Raw genomic sequence first — 24,453 nt, forward strand, 5'->3', positions numbered from 1 at the left:
GACACAGCCCAGGTGCTGGGCCAGCTGGAAGAGGCTGATTTGATCTGTCTTCCTCCTTGGATATGAACCTGATTGAAATAAAGAAAGATGAATGTGAGACCAAATCTTTGGGTTTTGTCTTTAACATGCACCCAACACCCAGGTGTGCATTTGGGGCAGTGCCTGTGGCACTTTCTCGTGGCCTGAAACCCCATGGTCTGGGAGGATGTTACCAATCCCCAGCCTGACTCACTCAGGTGCTGGGCCCAGGGTGGGTCTGAGGGCTCAGACACCACAGGCAAAGCAGCAGCAATCCTCATGAGTTATTCCTTCACTGTGTGCTCCTTTTAAACCACTGATGTGCCTTGGGTGCTGCCTGGCAACGTTTCACCAGTCCAGAGAGGGTGGGCAGTGCCTGGGCCATGGCACTGAGACCAGAGTTAAGGGATGAACCATTCCACCCCACTCCAAGCAGCTTCCCTGTGACCCCTGGGGCTGCCTGGGCCAATTTTTTACATCTCAGGAGCTGCCTTGCCATGAGTGGGGGATTTTGGAAGCAGCAGTTTTTTTCTCCCAGCCCTCTGGACTTTGCCTTGTAGAGGAGAGGGGGGAAATATTTACCCAAACCCACTGGAGTGCTGTCTGTGAGTCCTGGCTGTGCCCCAGGTTTGAGCAGTCACCTGGGCAGCGCCAGGGAGAGCCCTGAGGAAGGATTTTTCAGCAGCAAGTGCCTTGAGGGCAGCCCCAGGCTCCAGCTCCAGGTTTGAGTGGGGACTGGGGGTGATGGCAAAAGGCACCAGCAGTGTTGCCATGTGGAATTAATGCCCCATCACCTTGGATGGGGGTGGCACATTCCTTCCAGAGGGATCCCATGTACTGCAGTGTTAGTTATTTTATTTTGGTCTGAGTTTCCAGTGGAATAAGCCTGAAGAGAGAGAGTTCTGCTGCTGTGACAGCAGGTGACACAGGGTGATTTACAGTGCTGATGCCTTGTGACTCAAAGCCAACATCACTTTGGTCTTCCCAGAAGCAGAAAGCAAGAAATGTTAGGGAGCCCAAAGGGCAAGATGAAATGTCAAAGAATAGTTTTTAAATTGCCAAAAGATAGTTTTAAAATTGTAATTTTTGCCCTTTGCTGTTTTGTGGTGGCTAAAGGCAGACTAATAAGACTTGGGAGTGATCAAGTTCCATTTATTTGATCTGGTGGAAGCTGTCTCTGCCCACAGCAGCAGGGTTGGAACCAGATGATCTTTAAGGCCCCTTCCAACCCAAACCATTCTAGGATTTTATGATTCCATTGTTTGATTTTGTAGTAGCCACCCAGAGAGGATTGCCCAGGGTCTTTTTACAGAAATCCATCTTTCATTCCCTCCTGCTTGAGGTGGCCCACAATGACCAAGACACAGGAAGTTTGCAGCTGAATCTTCCAGATTCATGACAAAGACCTGAGAGAGCTGTAGCCCTTTCCAGCAGGTTTGTGGGCACTCAGCCCTTCCAGGCTCTGTTTAGTCATTATAAGGCACAAAGAATCCGAACATGAGTGCTGTTTTTTCCTTTTCTGGGCATATCTGAGCTGGAGCTTGCCAGAGCAAGTGCTGAGTTTGCTCATTTTTCTGGGGCAGAGTGCTGAGATTGCACAGGGTCAGAACAGAAGCTGCAGTCTCCCATCTCCATCCCTGCAGCTCAAGGCCAGGGTTGCTGGTGGATGGGGTGGGAAGGCAGGGGACACCATGGCCACCCTCAGATTCTGTTCTTTATAGCAAATACGTGGATTTCAATGAAGGACACACTCTCAAAAGCACTGAAATGTCTCGAGGCAGAGCCTTGTGATAGACAGTGGTAATAAAGGAGAGCAGAACTGGGGAGGAGAAAATTTGGAGCTGTTAGCAGGAGTGCCCCTGGGCAGATAGTGGGCAGATAGGGGCTGCTGGGGCACAGACATTCCAGAGTGATTTCGGAGCCGGCTGAGCTCCTCCCAGCAGCACTTCACTCATCAAAGTGAGTATTTATAGCACAGGTAGGAGCAGGGGGAGAATCAAAGAGGAGCTCCCTAGAAAGACACATAAATCACTCCAAGAGTTCAGCTCTGGGGCTCTGCATTTTTTTGCTTTAATGAGAATAAAAACTCTGGTGTTATTATAAATATTTCTTAATATTATTTCAGCGATCTGCTTTTTGCATTGAAAAACTGTTTATTTCCATAGAGTTCTCCCAGCTCTCAGAGCTACGCCAGCAGACTGCTAAGGACATGCTGCCTTACACCAGAGAAAACATTTTCTCCAGCACAGATCTGCTGAAAAACAATTCAGAAAACCTGTCCGGGCCGATGTTTGCTGCCCAAGCTGTCAGGAGACCTTCAGGCCTCTCAACAAAGCGCAGGAAAGCCAGGAAGGTGCTGTACCCAGCCCACGTGAGGAAATACTTGCCACGTCAAGAGAAAGACCCAGTCAAGCGGTGGCTGCTCTTCTGTGCTGGCATCATCCTCCTCCAGGTGTTAACTGAGGCTCCTGAGCAGGAGAGGCTGGCTGGGGGGCAGAGCCCTGCTGAGAAGCTGCCCTGTGCAGCAGCAGCATCACGCCCAGGAGCTGCTGGGCTGGCACAGAACCGCTCCAGAGAGCACTCAGCTACCACAGGAGCCATCTCCTCTGCTGCTCCGGGGCACCGGGCTCCCGGGCACGGCACGGCTGCCGGGCCACAGCCAGCCCGGAGCCACCCGAGCACTGCCTGCAGGGCCAGCCCCTCCCGGGCACAGCTCTGAGCTGCCCTGGCCCTGCACATCAGCCCTGGCTCCTGCACATTGGCTGGGGAATCCTGCACATCAGTCCTGGGCTCCTGCACATCAGCTGTGGGTCCTGCACATCATCTGTGAGCTCCTGCACATCAGCTGTAGGTCCTGCACATGAGCCCTGGGTCCTGCACATCATCTGTGAGCTCCTGCACATCAGCTGTAGGTCCTGCACATGAGCCCTGGGTCCTGCACATCATCTGTGAGCTCCTGCACATCAGCTGTGGGTCCTGCACATCAGCCCTGGGTCCTGCATATCGGCTGTGGGTCCTGCACATCAGCTATGAGCTCCTGCACATCATCTGTGGGTCCTGCACGTCATCTGTGGGTCCTACACATCAGCTGTAGGTCCTGGACATCATCTCTGAGCTCCTGCCCATCAGCCCTGGGCTCCTGCAGCCCTCCCTGGGGACACTGTGACTCTGCTCCGTGACACAGGCTGGCAGTGGCCACCAGAGGTGTTGATGAAAGCCCAGCAAGAGCTGGGCAGTTCTTCCTGCTGATTTGGTTGTGACTGTGATTAGAGACTGTGGTTTCCACCAGCTGCAGCAAAGGCTGCAGGAGTTGGAGTTACCCTCCTGGCTGGGTTTGGGCTGTGCTGACCTGACTGCTGCATGACTCGTCTCAATGCTGTATTTTTGTGTTCTAATTCAGTGTCAGCTCTCAGGAGTTAAAGCAGAGTAGCTCAGCTCTCAAAGTGACCAGAGAGCAAAGCTCCTCTGTGCTGCTCTTCCTCGGTACTGCTAAGAATAAACTGCTGAGTTCTGATTTTCACAGCATGTTTTACAATTTAGATTTTAAAATTAAGATTTTCAAAGCTCCCGAGCACTGTTCTCCCTCGGTACCACTAAGAATAAACTGCTGAGTTCTGATTTTCACAGTGTGTTTTACAACTTAGATTTTAAAATTAAGGTTTTTCTGGCCATCCTAGGGAAATAAATCTGTCCAAGCAGCAAGGACAGTGGGGTGGGAGCCATGGCATGGCCTGGACATCAACTGAGGCACTGGGAGAGGTCCATCAGCCTGGGGCAGATGCTACAGCTCTAGCTGGGGAGATGGGGCAGCAGATGAAACCAGCACTGGGATATCTTCTTGGGAGAACCCTGGGAGAACCCTAAAACCCTGGGACATGCTGAGAAAAAGGGTTGATGGAGGGGTGGTTGAACTAGAAATGACCAGTGGTCCCTTCTCACCCAGTTCCACCATTTATTCCTGTGTTGGGCAGGGAGTTACTGGGTGGCTCTGTGCACAAAACATGGGATTGCCCCAGCTCCAGGGCAGTGCAGGTGTGGGTTTTTGGGAGACAGGGATGATGTGTAGGGGCTGGACAGCAAGGCCAGCTCTGGCTGGGGCAGCTGCCTCAGGAGTGAAGAAATCTGGGAAGGAAAAAAAAAGAAAGAAAGGGAGCCAGGAGTGAAGAAATCTGGCTCAGGAGCTGCTTCTGCTCCTTGGGGCTCCTTGCAGGAAATGCAGAGTGCAGGATTTCCAGCGGGTGGTAATTTCATCTTACTGAGCTTGCTGGGCTGTTTTATCAGACAGCCCCTGAGGCTGGGATTCAGCTGCCTTAATTTGGGCATCCTGAGGAAGGCTGAGTAAGGCCTCCTGGGATTTTCCCAGCCCAGGCTCCTGGGAAGAGGCTGCCTGGGGAAAGGCATGTGAAACCCCTTCTCCAAGCCATGCCAGACTCATGTCCCTCCATGTCCCAGGACTTCCCCCATGAAGTTCATCCCCAAAACACCACGTTATGTCTATGCAGCCTAAGCTTTGCCCTCCAGGCCCCCAGCCCAACCACCCACTCTGCAGAACAGCTCCAAACTTCTGCCAGGTTACTCAGAGCTGTGAGCAGCCCAGCTTTTAAAATCTCCAAGCGTGGAATCTCACCACCTCCTTGGCCAATCTCTTACACTTGCCTGGGCCTTAATTGCCATTGATTCCATGCCACATGATGACAGAGCTGGTGAGCCTCACACAGCTGTTCACTGAGCAGTGTCCCAGAGAGCAGGTGTTTCCTTGGGAACAAGAAAAGTCTGGATAAAACCAGGACTCAGGGGTTTTGTAGTGCCCCACAGCAGGCAGGTGTGAGCCAGGGATGGAGGAAGCGGGTGGCACATGCAGTGATTGCATGGAGAGGGGGCAAAGCTGAGTGCAGCACTGCAGACCAAGGCAGAGGAGAACAGGGAGCTGCTGCAGCCCATGGTGAACACAGAGACCTGTTTGCCTAAAACAAACAAACAAACAAACACAAAACAAAACAAAACAAAACAAAAACAAAAAAAACCCAAAAAAACCCAAAAAAACCAACCACAACAAAAAAACCCCAAAAATTCTACTGGGGAAAAAAATAAAAGCCAAAGCACTTTCTGGATTAAGGAGCAGCTGGTACACAACTTCTACAAGTGGTGATTCAGGATGAGCCCTTCAGAGGATCTCCCTTGTGTAACCAGGGGAGAACACACAAACACAAGGAACACAAGGATTGTGAACTTTTGTAAAATTCAGGAATTATAAATGTTGTTGGAAATAAGAAGAACTTTAACGATGGTGCTGGTGTTGACATCTCAGAGTCGATGGGGGAGGCAAGGTCTTCCCCCAAGCCCAGCACATCAGAGGCATCACGAGAGGGCAGCAGAGACAGGAGCTGAGCAGGACACACAGGCAGTGCCTGCAGTGCTCCAGACACCAAATCTGAAAGGGCCATGCAGGTACAAAGCATTGCTGAGGATGCTGCAGAGGAAACCAGAATCTGTCAAAATAAACGAGCGTGCTGGGGCATAACTCAGCAGAATAGACACAGATCCCTTAAATAGAACATCCCCCAACCCTGGGTTCTATAGGTGGGAGGTTTTATTGTTCAAACATCATGAGATGGTGAGCTGAGGTAAAGCACAGGCTGCCTTCACCAGCTGCCAGACACTGAGAGCTGAAGAAAACCTCCAAAAAATCCATTTTAGACCTGGTAACTTGGATGAGCTCAAGAAAAACTGCATGTTTACAGTCAGTCTAATGCATGAAATCTGGTGGTTCCTGTCGTGGCCAGCCCCTCCTCCTGGCTGCTACATCCCTGTTTGCCCCAACTCTTGCTCTTGGCAGGGTGCAGCAGGGCCAGGACAGCTCAGGTGAGGGCAGGCGTGAAGGGCAGTGCTGGGAGCTCACATCCTCTGCACAGCTCCGTGCTGGCACTGAGCCCAGCCCTGCCCAGCCCTGCTGGACCTTCTGCCAGGCCTGTGCATCACCGAGGCCACTCAGAGCTGTGTCCCAGCTCCAGCTGAGTGCACAGGGGCTGAGGCAGCCCCAGGGTGGCTTTGGGAGCCATGGGATGCCCTGGAAGGATAAGGCATCTGTGCTACACCCCAGATGGCAAAGCCCAGTATCCAAACAGGCTCTGTGGCAGGGACAGGACTCATTTCCAGCCCTGCTCAAGGCTTGTGGTTTCTGTGCCTTCTCTGTAGCCCCTTGTACCCCACTGGCCTCCACTCCCACATTGGCTCAAAACTTGTTTCCCTCCTTCCTCTCCAGAGCTCCCAGTTGCCTGTTCTGTGCTCCAGAGCCTTTCCAATCCATGCCACAGCCCCTTCTTTTCTCACACAACCCCTCCCTCCAACCTCTTTCTGTACCCAAGTCTCTTTAGGCCATCTCAGACCCCCATCCTGCTGCCCCAGAGCCCCCCAGTCCTGCCCTGGGCACAGAGATCTTGGTCCAGCACACATCCCTGCTGGTAAAATCCCTTGGCCTTTAAGCAAACAGCATCCAGATGTGTGCTGGGAGCAACCCTGGGACATTCCCACCTGGAACCACCCCTGGGGAGTGTGATGGAAGCAATACCCCAAAGACAGGCCAGGGACCATTCTGGGAGATTGCCATTACACGTGATCACATTTGGGTACAGCAGTGTCCCCAGGAGTGGCTTAATTTAGTACTAAAGGTGTGTCCTGCACTGGATATCCTAATATTTGCTTAGACTGGATATCAGGAAAATTTTGTTCTTCTCTGAAAGGATGGTGAGGGATTCAAACAGGTTGCCCAGAGCTGATGTCATCATCCTTGTTCAAAAAATGTGTAGGTGTGGCACTTGGGGACATAGTTTAGTGGTGAACACAGTGGTGCTGGGTTAATGGTTGATCTTGGAGGGGTTTTCCAGCCTTAATGATTTTATGAGTCTATGCAGCACCCCAGAGATGCTCCTGAAGGGACACCTTGCTCCATGTTTCCCTAATCCTACAACAGGAACCCTTGAGTGCCCCCATGCCCATCCAGACTGGACCTGGAGCTGCTCAGTAGTTTTTCCCAGGGAGATGTGAGAAGATTTTTCATACCCTCATTAGCAGAGAAAGCTCTGAGGCAGCTTCTTGACTCTCCATCAAATGTTAGCCCCCTTCCCCTCCTGCCACACAAGGGCACCAGAGCTTCTCCCTGTGGGGGCATGCCATGGCAATTATAAACACAGCTGCTTTCTCCAGGTTTGTGTTTCACCCCCTGGCTCACTCTCAGCTCAACTGGTGATGTCTCAGGAGCATCATGGAGAACATATTAAAGTGGTTTTTCCTTGCTTTGCCTCACCTAGATATTACATGCTGCTCTACCCCATTGCACAGCTGGCTGTCTGGAAAGGGGATGCTGAAAATGCTGCTGTAAATAAGACCTAGAGAGGAGACAACAGCCAGGGGAAATGATAAGTATGCAATAAATCAATGAACAACCCAGTGAAGACATTGCAGGGTCTGTGCCTTTCTTTGCCTCGTAGCAACAAAGAGCCACTTGATGGACTTATAAGCCATGATATTGAAAACTGGTTTGTGCACACTTATATAGCAAAAAAGGAGTTAAATTTTTTTATGGGAGACAGAAAGTTTGGTTGTTATGACAACAAAATTACCTGAACACCCAGGGTTTCTGTTTCCTGGAGCAAAACAATGTTCTTCAATGTTATTTGCTCTCAAATAATATCTTCAAAAAGTCTATCTGCTCTACACTCAGAGGGTGTGTAGCTCCATCCAGCTGGTTGCTGGCCTAATATTTTGGCTCTGTTTTCACCTGGTGTACTGGAAACCTCTAAGCACACCTGGTTCCCTGGTAACTGGAATTTCCTTCCTTCCCTTTCTCCTGCTTGGGAGAGTTTCCCTCTGCTTCTGCTCTCTTTGGTTTGTTCTTGGTCACATGTCAGGACAGCTCCAGGGAAGGGCCCATCTCCACTGGCAGCAGCACAGAAAGAGGATGGAACCCCAAAATTTGATGAGAGGCTGCTGGGCATCCTCAGGGGCCACCACCAGCATGTGCCAGTGGTGGCCAACAACATCAAGTGCAGCCATGGCTTTGGGAGGGTGCTGGTGGGTGGGGAGGGTCCCTTGGTGATGGGACCCTCGTGGATGTGGTGGTCACCTGGGTTGGGTGGCAGTGACTGGGCAGTGAGGGGGACTCAGAGACATGGCAGTGACCTGAGGTATAAGGGGGAATAGGGAAACATGGCAGGGCTGAAAAATACAGGAGATAACCTGGGAATGTGGCAGGGCCATGGAGGGGGACTGGGGACACAGCACAGCCTGTGGGTCACCTGGGAGCATGGAGGCACACGGGCCACAGTTCAGCCCTGAGGCACCTGGGACACAGGGGGGCCCTGGGAAATGTGGGGACACAGAGTGACAGTGAGGCACACAGGGACACGAAGGGACCCTGACAAACGTGGGGACACAGAGTGACAGTGAGGCACACAGGGAATGGAAGGACCCTGACAAAGATGGGGACACAGAGTGACAATGAGCACACAGGGAATGGAGGGACCCTGACAAAGATGGGGACACAGAGTGACAGTGAGCACACAGGGAATGGAGGGACCCTGACAAACGTGGGGACACAGAGTGACAGTGAGGCACACGGGGACATGGAGGGACCCTGACAAAGATGGGGACACAGAGGGGCTGTGAGCACACGGGGACGTGGTTCAGCCCCAAGGCATGTGGGGGCACAGCTCCTTAGGCAGCCCTGAGGCACACAGGGACATGGAATCATCAAGGCTGGAAAAGGCCCCCGAGATCCTCCAGCCCAGCTGTGCACCCAGCAGTACCAATGTACCCCTGGGCCACTAAACCACCTCAGCCGGATGACATGGAGGCACCCTGAGGGGGACGTGGCTCAGCCGTGGGGCACAGGGGATGCAGGGTGGCTGTGAGGCACAGGGAAACACAGGGGGACATGAGGAGGACCGGAGCCATGAGGCACATGAGGGGCAGCCATCCCACAGGGTGCATGAGGGACAGCGATGCACAGGGGCCATGGATGTACAGCCCCGGTGTTTGGGGGACCTGAAAGGACTCTGATGGACAGGAGACATGGGTGCCCAGCCCTGGAACACAGGGGACATGGGTGCCCAGCCCTGGAGCACAGGGGACACGGGTGCCCAGCCCTGGAGCACAGGGGACACGGGTGCCCAGCCCTGGAGCACAGGGGACACGGGTGCCCAGCCCTCAGGGCACACGTGCGGCAGCGCTGGAAATTCACAGTCCTGCCATCCAGGGGACATGGAACGACTGTGATGCACAGGGGAGATGAAAGGATTCTAATGCACAAGGCATACACGGGTGCCCAGCCCTGGATGTGGGAGGACTCCAAGGCCCAAGGCACCCGCGGGTGCCCGGCCGGCTCCGCGGCGCTCCGGCTCCACAGCGCTCCGGCTCCGCCGCGCTCCCGCCCCGCTGTCCCGTTGCCGTAGCGACGCCTCCCGGCGGCCCCGGCCCGGCGCGGCCGCTTTAAGAGCGCGGCGCCCGCGGCCGCCCCCGCCTGCCCGCCCGCCCGCCGGAAGGGGCCGCGAGCCCGCGCCGCCGCCGCCCGGCCTGCCCCAGGTAAGCGCCGGGGCCGCCCCGCCCTGCCCGGCTCCCCGCCCGGCTCCCAGCCCGGCTCCCGGCCCGGCTCCCCGCGGCACGGAGCGGGGGCGGCGCGGCCGCTGCGGTCCCGCCGCGGTCGGGACGCGGGGCCGCCCCCGGGGCGCCGCTCGCTGGAGCCCCGCGGGGCTCCCGCTGTGCCGAGGGTACCGCGGACCCGCCGCGGGGCTCGGTGGGTGCCGGGGCGGTGTCCCCGCTGGGCCGGGAGGGGCCGGGCCGGGGTCCCCGGGGCGCCCCGGGCTGTGGGCGGCCGCGCCGGGCTCGGTCCCCGCGGAGCCCCGAAGCTGTGGGGGCGCTGCCCGGGACCGCGCGGGGCTCGGGCAGGGATGTGCCCGGGAGCCCCGCGAAGAAAAGCGAGTGCCGGGCTTTGTTCGGCCTCTCGGCCCCGCCGGGAGCGGCCCCGCGGCCCCCGGGGGTTCCCGGCGGGGTGCGGGTCCCCGGCCCCGCTCCGGCCCGTCCCGCCGGTGCCTTTGGGTCCCGCAGCCGCAGCCGTGCCCGGGCCGGTTCCGCCGCCCCGCCGGCTGCTGCTGGGGCTGTGCGGGGTGGGAGTGAAACCTCGGTGCCGTGGGGTTTGTTCAGCTCGGGTCCCGGGATCTGCTTCTTCCTTGCAACTTTCAGAGTTGAGCACTCGTGCTGCCTCATGGCTCGTTTGCCTGGGTTTTTCCCCCTGTGAAAAAAAAGAGCTTTCCATTTTTCTTTCCCTCAAGCAGACCTCTATATGAAAACTTTGTTTTTAAAATTTTATTGTAGTCTTCTTTGGTTTATGCCGCTGCTTGTTTGTTGGTGTGTTTCCCCATCCGTTTTTTTGTGTTGGATGCACTGTTCCTTTGGCCTCTCTGCCTTGCACATACTCTTTAACGGAGAGGTAAGATGGGGAAAAGATAAAATATGAGAATCCGGGACTGTTTTGTATCAACTTCTCTAATTGAAATGTTGTAAGCCAAAGGGGGAAGAAAAGAAAAAGTGATCAAGTGGAGCTCAGGGCACTTTGCTTTGTTGGAGGCAGAGAGGAAAAACTTATGAGGGAATGACTGAGATTTTGTTTCACTTTATTTCTCTTCTTTTGAGGCTGAAAGATAAACAAGCATTTTGAAATGCTTTGGTTTAAGATGCCAAGCTCTTCATTTTCTCTTCAGCTGACTCCATTAAAAAAAAAATCTTAAAAAAAAAATGTAGAAGCAGCTCTGCAGTTGCGGAGCCAGCAGCAGTGGTGTGTGTGGGCAGAGAGGCCTTGCTGCTCTTCCATCAGCCGTTCCTGCCTTGTCTCTGTGGACTATAAAATTAGAAAGGCTCCGATGTCCATTCAGTCTGATGTCTGGGTAATGTGGGCTGTGGAAATCAAGAGGAGCTCTCTGTGAATTAACTGCTGTGCTGCTCGTGCCTTGCTCAGCCTGTGGGTTCTGGTCTCTGGAGTATAATTAGGAAAGTAATTGTATTTTAAGAAGCCTTAAATCTATTATCCAGGTGTGTGCTTGTCCCCTGGGCAGGTATTAGGTGGTGTGAGCTTTCTTTTGCTGTGAGTGAATGATCTCTGTCCTTCTGATGGTCACAGGCTGCAGTCTGACATTTGCAGCATCTTAGAACCATTGAGTTTGAGTTGGAAAGGATCTTTGAAGCTCTCCTAGTCCAACCTTCCTGCAGTGAGTAGGAATAGATTCAACAGTCCCAGGTTGCTCTAAGTCCTGTCCAACCTGGCCTTGGACAATTCCAGGGGTGGGGCAGCCACAGCTTTTCTGGGCAACCTGTGCCAGGGCTTCCCCACCCTCATTTCAAAAAACCTGCTTTCTCATATCTAATGTACATTAGAAGCTTTACCCCTTATCCCACTTAACTTAAAAACTTTAAAACTTCCAAGAGCGAGACCTGAGGCTCCCTGTGCTTTTCCTCCCCTGGAAATGGCCCAGGTCATCTCCTCCTTCCCCAGGGCTGTCTCCCTGCCTGTCCTAGGAGTTTTTGCCTTTCCAGTTCCAGTCAGTGTCCAGGAAGGCTTTTATTTGTTGCATCTTTCCTGAATTTGCTTTATGTGCACACTGAGAAGCCCGGCCGTGGAGAGCACAGGTCTGTGGTGAGGGATGGAGAGCCAAGAACAACTCCAACTGGCTGTAACTGAAAACTGTCAGCTTTGCAGGAAGGAGGATGTTCAAAGCATGTGGCTTGGGTAGCTCCTCAGATAACACCGGGTGGAGAATTGGATCTTCAGTTCTAAGGAAAGTCTGAATGTCCAAATCCTGGGGAGTTCAGTCGGGGAGCTCAAAGGTGAGATAGTGGTAGGGCTCTGGATGGATTTCCTTCAGAGGTGCTGCTTGGTGCTGTCCTTCTGCACCATCTGCTGTGATTGCTGTTCTGGAGATGTCCTAAAGTGACTTAGAATATCCAAGTCGTGGTGTCTTGGAGAAGTCTGCTTGTTCCAGGTTTCTTGCCCTTCCTTCCCTTCAAGGTGGCTGTTTCCTGGGAGGTTGGGTGCAGTGGGGATCTGTGCCCTGGAGGGACCCGCAGAAGGTTTTTGGGTGACCAGCAGAAGGTTCTTGGGTGACAGGGGAGCAGTGTGCCCACCGAGGTGTCAGGTGCATTGGGAAACTCCTGGCTGGGCTGAGGCAGCATGGGGCAGGTGGGGGCCTGGGGTAGAAGCCAGGAGGAGATTGGAATTTGGGAGAGAGGCAGTTCTAACAGGAAGCAAATGCTCACCATAGCAGTAAACAGCACAGAATAGCTGCTTCTGCCCAGTGTGGGTGAACTTCAGGCTGAGCTTGTGGGTGAAGTTCCCCGTTTCATTCCCCAGTGTGCTGCCATCCTCCTGCTGGGATGTTGTATTTGCTGGTGTTTGCCAGACATTGCCTAAACTGCTCTTAAACTGCAGCTGTTTTTGCAGGTTCCCAGTTACTGCACAGTTGTTCTTACTGTGTTTATTTTAGTGGTTATAAACTGATTTTTAAAAAGGACTTGGAACTTGAGCTGGAAAGTCTCCTTTTTCTTCTTCTTTCATGATTTGGTTGAGGAGCTGCACCAGAGGAGCCAGCAACTGAGCCCTTTGGTATTACTCCCTCCCTTTATACTTTGAATTTTCTGAGCCATGGTTTTCTAGGAATTTGAGGGCAGTTGTCCTGTACCTTGAATTTAGAAGTGGACATCAGGTTGGGGTTGGGGTGAGGGGGGTGTCTGCTCTTAATTTGGTAAAATTAGAAATTTGGCTGGAGAGTAAAAAGCTTGAAGGAGACTTTTTTCCCCCCTCATAATATTTTGTTTAGCCTGAATGTTTGCAGTCAGAGCTATGTGTTTCTTAAAGACACAGAAAGCACAAAGCTTTTTCAAGGCAGTTTTTTCAAATTGCTGTGAGCTTCACAGTGTCATTTGGAGCTAGAAGGTGCCACAATTGACCAAACAAGTTGCAGCCTGTGATCCTGCATTGTCCAGGGCTAAGTCCCTCACCCTGATTTGCACAGCAGCTTCAATAACTATGGGCTGAGGCGTTCCTAATACTTATACAAAGTTAATTCCTTACAGAAGTTACTTTATATATATAAAGTAACTTTTCTAATGAGGGAGAGCACAGTGTCATTAAATTTTCCCTCTGCTCTCCTGATAATAAATGTGTTGCCTGATCTTTGTTGCCTTCTGTTTGTTTCAGAGCAGTTACTTCTGCAAGTTGCACTGAAAATAGGTGCTGGAAGTGGTGAATAATCACTTCACTTGGAATAATCCACAGCTGAGAAGAGCCAAGGGCTCAGTCCTGCGGATCTCCTTTGTTAGACACAGGCTGGCTTTCCCCCCTGCCTCCTGTGTTCGTGCTGAACATTAAACAGTGATTTCTATGCAAGAATTTTAAGGAAGGTCTTTCAAAGCACTTGAATGAGCAGCGAGGGGCAGCTGGGAAGGGGTTGCCTGGAAGATGCTGCTGGGAGCAGCTGAGGCAGGGTGTGACAGCATGGAAGGAAGTGAAGAAGGCAGGATGCTGCTCTGATCTTCCCTCCCTCCCTGCTGAGTTCGAGAGCGGTGGTCCTGCTTCTGGGAGCTCAGGGGATGCAAATGTGACCCAGTGTGTGAGCACAGGACTCATTCTGCTCACCACAGTGCCCTGGAGAGCCAAACTGGGAGTGCAGCTGGGAATCTAATGCTGTGCTTTGTCCTACACTCTGCAGTGCTGTTTCCTCAGGGTTTTCACTGGGCAGTAAAAGGTGTCATCTGGACATGTTGTAGCACAGGGAGCATGTAGGGCTCCTGCAGCATCTCCAGAAACTCTGGTAAAATTCTGTTACATCACTTTGAGCAATCTCAGGACAAAGCTGGCATTCCAGGGAGTTTATTGCTTGTTCCTTACTCGTCTGCAGAGCTCACACTGTACTGGTTATTCCTGTCTTCTGGTGCATGTCTTGGGTCCCTGCGAGAACTGTGAGGAAATGCTGAAATACACATCCAGAAATTCAGAGGATATTCTGGTTTACACATTGAGATGATCACTGTTGCATGTTTAATGAATTGCTTTTCTGGACGCTGCTCAGCTTGCAGCTCTGAGTTTGTCCGTGCACTCTTTCAGTGCCTGCTTGTGATGAGTTTTGCTTGAAAATGTGAGTGCTTTCAGGCTGTGGACAATGCAAATAGGATGCTGCAGTTAGGTGCTGGCAAACTGTCCTGTCTGGAGTTGTGTAGGAGGAGAAATGGTTCCTTGGTTGTGTGACCCCAATGGGGAGAAGAGCAGCTGGGGTTTAACAAAGTGGTTAAAATCATATAGGCCCCCAAATCCTCCAGAGACTTCTCTCCTTTCCTAGAAGCTTCCTTTAACAAGCTGATTTCTCAGGCTGATTGCTTGCAGATGAGATCATGCAGTGTGTTTTGCAGGGAAAGAATCTGAACTTCGACTGGTGAGCCAGAAAGTTTTAACACGCGAGTCACATGCCCAGTGTCCTCATGGCACACACAAAGCCCCAGAGGCTGTGACAGGGCGAGCTCGGGGTGGCTTTGTGCTCCAACAGGAGCTTTCTGAGCACACAGAATACCCAGGGATGCTCCCAAGTGCTGGGGCTTGCTGCTTGGACAGCAACGGGAGATGATGGCAAGGAAGTATTTCATCTTTCCTGAGCTCTGTTTCTCTCTTTAGTGTGTGTGGGGTTGGGATAAGCCCAAGTGAGGGAAGGCTCTCATCTGCCTTAATTCCACAGACGTTTTGCTGCTGGCTTCAGCAAAGGAATTTATGTAGAATTGATGGTGTTTTTTCTGTTAATGCATGAGAACATCCTGAACAGGGAAGACTTGATGGTAGTGTTCTGCTGCAGAGGATCCTAGCAATCTCTGGTCTTACTCTCAGAAGGGATGCTGGTTTCCATTTCTCTTGATGGGTTACTCTTCCAAGAGCAACTGGGTTACTCTTCCAAAATAATCGCAGAGTGTTGAAAATTAAGCAATGCTCTTCTGAGGTGATGTTGGGTGGTGTTCCCAGCATGGGGAGCTTTTGTTGCCAGTAGCTTTAGAGTACAACCTGTTCTCACAGGCAAGGTAGGAAGGTGCCTTTCTGATGCCAGAGCCTCTTTGTGCCCAAAATCACTTTTTGCCAATCATAAAGGCATTAATTATGCAAAAATAGATTGGGAGTGGGTGGAGTTTTTATTGGCTGTGGAAGTAGGAGCCAAAAAGCCACTTGATCCCAATCTCTAAAAAAAATTAACAATGGAGTCAGACTGGGAGGGGAAAGTTTCAAATCCCAAACTTTAAATCTATCAGCTTTTTATGGAACTTGAAGACAGGAATGCATAAGGCAAGATGTGTTAAAACTTCTTACTACTCCATAGCCATGTTGTGCCTGTAGTCTGTTCTCGGTCACTCCTGTGAGCTGTCTTTTTGAAACAAATAATTGAAAGTAGAATTTACAGATCAGCACAGGCTTGGTGATATTTTTTTTCCAGTCACCTAAGCATGTTTGTTGCATGGCAGTTTATCAGAAGCTTCTTTCAATGTTTAATTTCACATAGGTAGAAAGTGAAGCACGTGAAAGTGGAGAAGTCCTGTATGTAGATTATCAAACTTCATGTGGCTTCCTTGAGAGTGTGTACTAATGCAAGTGCTACGTACACTAAATATCTGCTTTTTATGAGGTATTATTTTATTATTTAGGTAAAATAGTTGTGAACACAAGTTGCTTTGGCTTCATGCCCTTACTGGCTAATAGTCCCTTCTTTTGATGGCAAGGACTGGTAGAACATTTGTTGCTCTGATGGATGGCAGTGAGGTTGTATATTTTTTGTAGCAGCTCAACCATTTCACCTTTCACTCTGCCCCTGGATGGGATCCTGCTGGGTCTGTCCTCCTGGAGCCTGGCTGATGGTCATCCCAGACCTGGCAGGATACATGTGGGAGGTGATGATCTGCACTCTGAAAAGTGCTGCCTAAACCTTGTTTTGTCCATGAAGCTTCAAGTGTGGAGCTGTTAGAACCCCAGCCCACTCAGAGCTAATGCCTGCAGAATGCATGACCAAGGAATTAAACTGGGTGGAGTCATTCCAAAATTTGGATCTGGGGCCTGTCTTCTCCTAATGCAGCAGCTTTGGGTGTTTGCTTGGAAGTGCTCCCAGCATGGATGATGCTCTCCTGACCTGATGTGACTTTTCTTTCTTGATGTTTGGGTGCTGTGCCCAAATCTGTCTGCAGAGCTCTGCAGTGCAGAACTGCGGTGTGAAATGAACCTGGAACAAGTCAGCTCCTGTCAGGAGATGGCATGGAGATGATCAGCTCCTGTGTGCCCGGGGGGAGGGAGGAGGGACACACAAACACAGTAAACAGTTGTGTTTCTTCCCCAGGACTGTCCTGTGTCCTGAGGCAGCCAGCTGCACTTTGGAGGCCAGAGGAATAGGGCGGGGTATTTTCTTCCAACCAGATGAATTTGTGCTGTGAAAATGAGGAGTTAGTTCAGTTTCTCTGGGAATAGCATTTAAGGTGTTAAAACGTCCCACCCATCAGTAAGAAGAGCTGCTCAAGAACAAGCAAATACAGAGATGGAGCCGGCAGAGCACACTGCCTTTGCAGCTCTTATTCTCCCTTGAAGAATGAGTCTGGGCATGTTTTTGTTGCCTTTATCATTTGGTTGTAGTGTCCTTCATTTGTGTTACCCTCCAATGGAGGAGGCTAAGCTAGCCAAGTGTCAGGTTTTGTTGTCCATCTCGATTACTGTTATGTTATTTCACTTGTGCTTGTTTGTTTCTGCCTGTCAAAAGGTAAAAAATAAATAATTAAATACTGTAGCAGAAATAGCTGGAGTATCAGTATTCTCCAATAGGAAGATGTCAGCCCATGATGAGTGCTTTTCACTGAGCTCAGCCTGTTTCTGCTGCTCCTGACAAGCTGTCATCTCTTCATGCTGGGTAATGTGATCTTCCAGGAATGTTTATCTTTCATTTCTGCATTTGTAGTGGAGATGAGCTGGGGGTGCTGGGAATGTGTCTCCAATGCCCTGTTGTTGTTTGGGCCCGGGTGCTGCCCTGTGCTGCTGAAGGGAACAAATCAGGCCAGCAGAGCCTGAGAGAGTACAGAGCTCCCTCGCTTTTCCCTGGGTGAGGGTCCCAATGCTGTGAATTCATCCTGTGGACTTTTTGTTTTTAAGTGTGTGTGTTTTGCATTTCTCTGGATTGTGATGGATATTATTCTAATAACTTCACAAAGTGTCCTTCCTCTTTCCATGGGTTTGATGTCTTCTGTCTGCATAGGCTAGCAGCAGTCTTGTTTCTTTTATGTTCTGGGGCAACCTGGACAGGGCTTTACTCTTACTCTACATTGAGAAAATGAGCTTTGCTGGCCAGTGCCATGTGTGGATACCATGGGTGGACATCTGGAAGGAACAGCACTGATGGCAGTTCCTCTGCTGACCAGCATCCTCTTTCATCTCAGTGCCAGCAGCTGCTTCCCCATCACCCTCCAGACTGCACTTCGTGTAGACATTCTGCCTTCTTCCCAAGGACTGAACCCACCCATTAGTGTGGTTCAGTCTCTGCTAAGGCATTTTTTGGCCTTCTCCCAGCATTGGAAGGACACCAAATAGCAGCAGTACTGTTAAGACCTCCCTAGAGTAAAGACTTATAGTGGGAAATGAATTTTCTAGTTGCTTCCAATGTCTTGAGAGCTATTGGCTGTCTGGTTTTTAATCTGTATTCTTGGATTATTGCAGACTATTATATTTGAATGCATGGCTGAAGTTAAATTTCCAAAAAGGCCTCTCTTGTGGTGGGTGTTAATTTGTGCAAGGGCAGTGTGACGCAGTGTGCTGACCCTGTTTGAGACCCGTGCAGTACATCAAGGCTCAGATCCTGGCACTCCAGTACTCCTGCCAGTACAGAATTAGCCCTCATTGTGTCAGTGCTGACATCTCTGCTAACCAAGCTTTTAATATTATCTAGAAGGATTACTCCAGAGAAACTCGATGCAAGCCTTCCTTGCTGGCAGTAATTACGCTGCCTCTTCTCATTTGCTCCCACAGAAAGATGGAAGCACTGGGTGAAAGGATATCTGGAGGGCTCTGGCCTGACCCCCTGCTTGAAGTGGGACTGTCTCCAGCATGTGCGTGATCAGCTCAGCCATGGCTTTGTCTGGCCAAGTCTTGTACGTGTTGGGGATGGAGCAGGGTATCACACCAGATCAGCTTTTGTTTGCTTTTGCTTGGAAGTTATACCTAGTGAACCACCTTGGAGAGTGGGTTATGCATTTAGGTTGGAATGACCTCATCCTGCAGGTTTGGAAACATTTGAGTGAGCTGTGGGAAATGTCCCAGTAGGGTTAATGTAATGTGTAATGGATCTGAATCCTGTTCTCTGCTAACACGGGAAGCATGAGCAGACCCTCGTGCTGTTTCTGCAGGAAAAGGCAGGGATGCTGTCAGATGGTTTTCCTGTGTTTGCGTGGGGAATTGCAGGTGAAACAGTGCCTGTAGGACATGTTCTGTTGCTGCAATGGGCTCATGGGTGTTTTCCCATTGGAATTCTGTTTGTCAGGAGGCAGGGGATGAGCACCCCTGAGCATCCCTTGCCCCTCGGCAGAGTTTGGGATCAGTGCTGGCCAAACTGAGTCCACACATGCACAGGACACCCTCCTCAGCCCCTTGCCATGGGAGGGAGAGGATTTTCCCCAGAGTCTGCTGCATTTATTTCAGAAAAACTCCCATGAGATGAATGTGTGCACATCTGAGTTACTCATCGTGGTCCTGCGTGTTAAAGGCAGCAGAACAGCTATCTGTATCTGAGGAGCAAACTTGCCTTCCAACGTGCCACGAGCTTCTGGACACAGTGGGTGTCCAGGGATGGCACGTAGTCAGGCCAGACCAGGCCTGCTGCTGTGTCTGGGCTGGGCTGGATTTCTTCAGACAGAGCTGTGGATTGCAACACCCCTCGTGCTTGCTTGGGCCAGGAAGCCTCGCTTGGAAGGGAAATGGCTGAGATGGAAAGAGCTGCTGAGGAGGTGGAAGCTTCCCTAGCCAAGGCCTCTTTGCTACACTCAGCTCTGGATCCCTGGACTGTGCATCCCCTTGTGCAACAGGAATTAAATGAATGCTTCATGGGTACTGGAAAGGAGAGCTCCTGTGGTCTGCTCCTGGTCTTGGCACTGCCATCTGCTCTGCAGATTCGTGTTCTGCTCCTGTTGGAGTGCAAGCCAGTCCTTGTGTGGCATGAATCTGGTGTTGTGAGTGAGCAGCAGTGTCCTTGGGTGGCTAACAAATTCTCACTTGCTGTTGGGGCCCTTTGCTATCTTGCACATCTGAACTGCACCTGCCTTTTGTTTCCATGACAGAAAGGGCAGCCAAAAGGGTGGGAGCATGGGCTTCTGCGTGCTCTGGTTATTTGAAGATGAGGGTCCTTGCTGAGGAATCACAGAAATGTGGGGATCACTGTTATCAGCTGCTCTCCATGTGCTCGCTCTGGTCCAAAGTGCAGAGGTCAGGTTTGGGGTTGTGTGGCCAGAGGGTCCTGGAGCAGCAGCTGTAGAGGGCTGCAGGGTGTCAGCGACAGGCTGACGTTGGCTGACGGCTCTTTTGTTACCATTTTCCATGCCCCACTTATTTTTGCAGAGGTCTGTCTTTGTGTGCTGCAGGGGAGGAGCTGGTGTTGGTGGGCTGGTGTCCCTTGCTGGGAAAATCACATGGCTGGTGCTGAATCTCTCCCTTCCTCCTTGATGAAGCTTACAGCCAGTGCTTATGGTTTGCGTTGGTTTTTCTGCTGCTGTTTTCCATGTGTCTGCAGTAAAATCTCTGGTGAAGGATGCTGATTAGCTTTTCTCTGAGCTGGGTGTGGAATCACTACTCAGACATTGGTCTCCTCAGATCCCCACAGCTTGTAGTTTTGAGATGTGATATGACAACACAGATTTATCTGGGAAATTTCTGGGAGGGAGGAAGAGATGTGGGGAAGTATCACTGTAAGAGAGAGCAGGACTTTGTCCCCAGCAGTCCCAGGACCTCTGTAGCTCTGCTTGTCAGAACACCTTACACCATGTCCTTGCTCCAAACTCCTGATGGGGATGATGGGCAGAAAGAGCTGCCTGCTGCTGTGGTGGGGAGGAACATGTGAAGGATAACACTCAGGATGTTAGATACTAGTTCTTCAAGAAGAAAGGCCAGCTTGGAAAGAGGCCATGTGCCTGCTGAATATACCAACTGCTTCCAGGGATTAGGGGTCAAAACCCCAGAGCTTTTTTTCTGGCTTATGGGAGTTGAGCCCTTCCTTGATGTGGCAGTGATCCTCATCTGCAGCAGGACGCCAGAGGGTTTTTGGCTCAGCAGGCAGACAAGAGAAAGGCTGGAGATGTCCTGCTTGGGCTGGTCCTGGTGTCCAGGGATAGGGAGGGATGTCTGTTTGCACATAATGGTTTTCTCTGCCCCTTTCTCGTGGTTGCGTCAGCGGCGATGGCCGGGGAGAGTGTTTACAAGAGCGTCCTTGCTGAGCACTGCTCTGTGCCAGCAGCTCCGTGCTCTGGGTGACGTGTTCTCCTTTGTCACTGCAGCTGAGCTGAGCTGCCCTGCTTCTAACCTGGGCTTACTCCTCCTCACCCTCACCTTTGGGGCAGCCCACGATGGGGACCCTGTTGTTTAAACAGGGCAAATGGGAGGCTGCTTCTGTTTGGAACTTTCCTGGTAACATTAAAGCTCTGAGAGAGGTGTTTGGAGCTGGGGAAGAATCATTGTTCCTCTGTTGTCCCTTCCCCAGCCCTTCTGGCTCCTGGGAGAGGGAACTGTGGTGGTGTGAGGCCTCTGCTCCCATGTCCCAGCAGGACAGGGCTTTGCTGAGCAGCTGCCTGTGTGCCCAGAGAGAGAGAGCTTGGCACAGCTGCAGAACTTTATCAGTGGGGGACATGAGGAGATATCTGTCCTATGGATGGGCCAGAGGTTGTCCAGGTGATTTGGGAAGTGACTGAGAAGTAAAGAAGTTTTGCTCTGGTACTTGCCCTCTTGAGGACTCTGATCATTTCCCTTCAGAGGAGGAAAAGCTCCCTTGGCACAGAGTGGGTAGAATGTGGTGGAAGGTAAAGGTAAAAAAACTCCCCTTGAAGCCCTTGTTTTGTACCCCTTGGGAAGGGTGTGTCCCACATCAGGTGTCTGTAATGTCACCACATGCTCCGTCTTGTCAGCTCTGAGCCTTCTGGTGCCCTGCAGAGCAGCTCTAGTCAGCACCTGGTATGTGGAGGTGGTTTGTCAGTATTTCTTGGAAGATGTCATGTCTCACACTTGCCCTCCTCATCGTGCCGAGCTCTGCCCCACTTCCCTCTTTTCCCAGGTTTATGGCTGGAAATGGGTTTCTTTGCAGTGGAAGGGTGATTCCAGCAGAGCTGGGCTGAGCAGATGTTTCATGGGGTAATGGGAGTGAACATACTCACACTGGGTAAAGACAGGACAGGGCTGCAGGGTGTAAACAGAGCACTTTCACAGCAGGCTTCTGTGTTCCATCACAAGTTCCTGGAAAGGTGAAGGCGGGAGTTGGCTTTCACCACCTCTCGCTGAAAGAATAAAACCCTTTAACATTGTGCAGGTCCAGCCTCTGTAGTGGGGCTGTCCTGTGTTCCTCAGCTGTGTCTGTGTTTAGCCCAAGGCCACTTGGATGATGTCCTGGTCCTGTGTGACAGGAGCTGTTGGTGCTCACAAGATCACCAGCTCCTGCTAGAGCCTTCCTGGGATAAGGCAGGTGGAGGTGCTGCCACAGCTGTGCTGGGTGGAAGGCAGGGAGTGTAAGGCCCATGGAGCAGAGCCCCTGGGCAGGGACAGGGGATTTGTGGACCTGTCCTGCTGCAGGAGAGACCTGGCAGAAGAAGCTCTTGGGTGCTGTTTGATGATGTTCCTTATTCTTGCTTGGATGTGTTGTTTCCCATATCACTGTTGGTAACTGGGGAAGTTGTCTGGTGCAGGTCTCCTGATGTCTCCACAGTGAGATTTTGTCACTTTTCCTCTGCAGGAGCCTTGTGCTGGGAACAGAGGAGAGATCTCCTCAGGTGTTCAAGGCCATTAGTCTGTCTTGAGCTCTTTGTGTAGTTGCCTTCACCTCAGTGTTAACATAATTACAGGTGTTCACTCATTTGTTTTTCCCCAGTGCCACCTGGCTGGGGGTGGCTTGGGGTCAGCAAAAGGCAACTTCCCCATCCCATTGTGATCAGTTCATCACCCACAAATTCCTAATTCCTGCTTTGCTGCTCAGCAAAGCGTTTTTTTTTTGTTTTGTTTTTTTTTTTTTTTAGCACTGGGAGGAAAAAAATAATTATAAACCCTTTCAAGTCATTATTTCATGTTTTGTGAGTTCTCTTGGAATGTATTTTGAATACTTCTGGGATTCACATTATCATATAGATGTCATAAACCCAACAGATTTGGCCTGCATTGGAATAAACAAGTTATTGTGTCTAAATTTGTATGTGGAATGTAGTGTGTGCTAATGGGTCTTCATCTGTTAATTGGATGGCTCTTTTCCAGGGCCAAACAGAATCTGTTGGAGACACAGTCAGGATGCCAGCTCTGGTCTCAGCTGGGTCTTGCTCCTTTCTGCTCCCTCGCTGTTCAGGAACCTGCTTGTGCTGAGGAGAGCTGTCCTGTGCACAACCAAAACAGGGTCTGTTGATGTTATTCCTGGTCCTTTGAGAAGATGACTTAGTGGTCACATGTGCTGCTATGAGGTCATTAGGAAGTCTCTCAAATACCCAATTTGAGAAGCAATGATGCTATTGCAGAAGTATGCTCCCTCTGCGATGTGAGATGCAAAACTCTCCCAAGTACTTGAGTTTGCAATAGCTCTGAGTGGGATCTGTTATTGTGCATATTTGGGCTCATTCCAGTAAAAAAAAAAAGACTGTTTTCTGCTTTGCTTTATCCCTCAATTGATTAGTGGATGTGTACTGTGGGATCAAGTTACATCTCAGAGGGCATCCAGCAGAGAGCCTTTTTCTGTGCTGAACTGCTCAAGTGAGTCTGACTGCAAGCTCAGCAGTTTTCCAGCAGTGTTTTGTGCCTCCACAGCAATGTCCTTCCCCAGGGAAAGGAGCTCCTCAGATCTGTTTGTGAGTTGAGCCATTGCTCTTCCCAGCACCACAGGGAAATGGGGGGGGTTTTCTAAACCCTTGGTGTTGTTTGTATGATATGCATCTGCTTTGATGCTTTTATTGATGCCACTCCTGGATTCCCTGTTCTTGGATGTCCAGTGTTTCCTGCTGCCACAATCTGCCCTGTGTCTTGCAAAGGGAATTGTTTGGTCCCAGTTCACCCCAGGGGCCTGTATCCACCTTGGCTCCCATGTGCCATTATGTCCTCAGGGCAGGCATCCTTGTTTTGGGAGGAGAGTGCCTTGGAAGGGCATTATCAGAATGAGTAACACCCCTTTGGAGCAGGCAGAAAGGGATCTGGTGTCTTCCCACACCACCCTACTGCTGGTCATGTCCCAACCATCTACAAGCCTTAGGGATTATCCCATCTCTCTGTGCTGATTAACTCTTTGATGCATGGAAAAATTACCACAAGGGAAAAAGAAAAGAGTTTTCTGTTCTCAGACCAGAGGTGGGTTGTGTGGCATGGCTGGGCTAGGGAGGCAGGTAGGAGAATGGGAGCAAGGTGGCATCTGACTGCATCTTCCAGATGGAACTTGGTGTGGGCACAGTGTGCTACGTGTCTGCTTCCTTTCTTCCTTTGGGATACCCAAAATACCTGCTGCTCTGTTGAGGCTTTGCTGGGATTCCTGCTGGAAGCTGCTGTAGCCTGTGGGGTTCACCTGGGTGGCTGCTGTACCCTCTTCACCCTCCTGCTGTGAGTCCTGTACAATGCTGGCATCACTTCCCACCCCAGCTCTGCTGTCCCAGCCCTGCTCTGCTGGCCCTGGGAGGAGTCCTTGCCCTGCCAGGTGTGTGAGAGAGCCATTGCAGCCCTTCCCTCGCTGAGCAGCTTGCAACAGGCTGGCACCTGCATTTCCCAGCAGGCAGGCTCAGCACATTCCTGCTGGTCTCTGCTCTGCCTGTGCTGCCATGGTTCCTGCCGGGGTTGTACCCAGTGCCCTCAGAGGTTCCTCTCAAGCCCCAGTGCCCTTCTCACCATGTGTGTCCCCATCCTGCTGTGCCCCCCAGGGCCATGTGGGCAGGGATGGCTGGGGGTGGAAGGGCTTTGCTGGGCTGTGCAGCCCAGGAGCAGCTCTGTAGCCCCTGTGCTGGCTTTGGGTGGTCTCACAGAGACTGCTGGCCCTGGGCCCAGCTGCAGTCCTGCTTGTCCTGTCACCCTGGAGCCACCTGCTCATGACATTCCCACTGTCACCCTTGGTAATTATCTCCCCTGAAATGCCACAGCCTGGTTAGAGTGCTTTATTTTCCCTAATTTTCTGTATTTTTAGA

At 51.4% G+C, this 24,453-nt stretch overlaps 1 protein-coding gene across 2 annotated transcripts in view; it reads left to right on the forward strand.

The window, feature by feature from the left end:
• The first annotated feature begins 9,459 nt into the window (after positions 1-9,459).
• Positions 9,460-24,453, forward strand: part of LOC135283187 (discoidin domain-containing receptor 2-like) — a 59,973-nt gene continuing 44,979 nt past the window's right edge. For both annotated transcript variants that reach the window (XM_064393713.1, XM_064393711.1), the window contains exon 1: positions 9,460-9,597. The gene's annotated coding sequence lies outside the window, so the exon portion shown is untranslated. The remainder of the gene's footprint in view (positions 9,598-24,453) is intronic.

The sequence above is a fragment of the Passer domesticus genome, chromosome 18 (genome assembly GCF_036417665.1).
Source record: "Passer domesticus isolate bPasDom1 chromosome 18, bPasDom1.hap1, whole genome shotgun sequence".
NCBI classification, from domain to species: Eukaryota; Metazoa; Chordata; class Aves; order Passeriformes; family Passeridae; genus Passer; species Passer domesticus.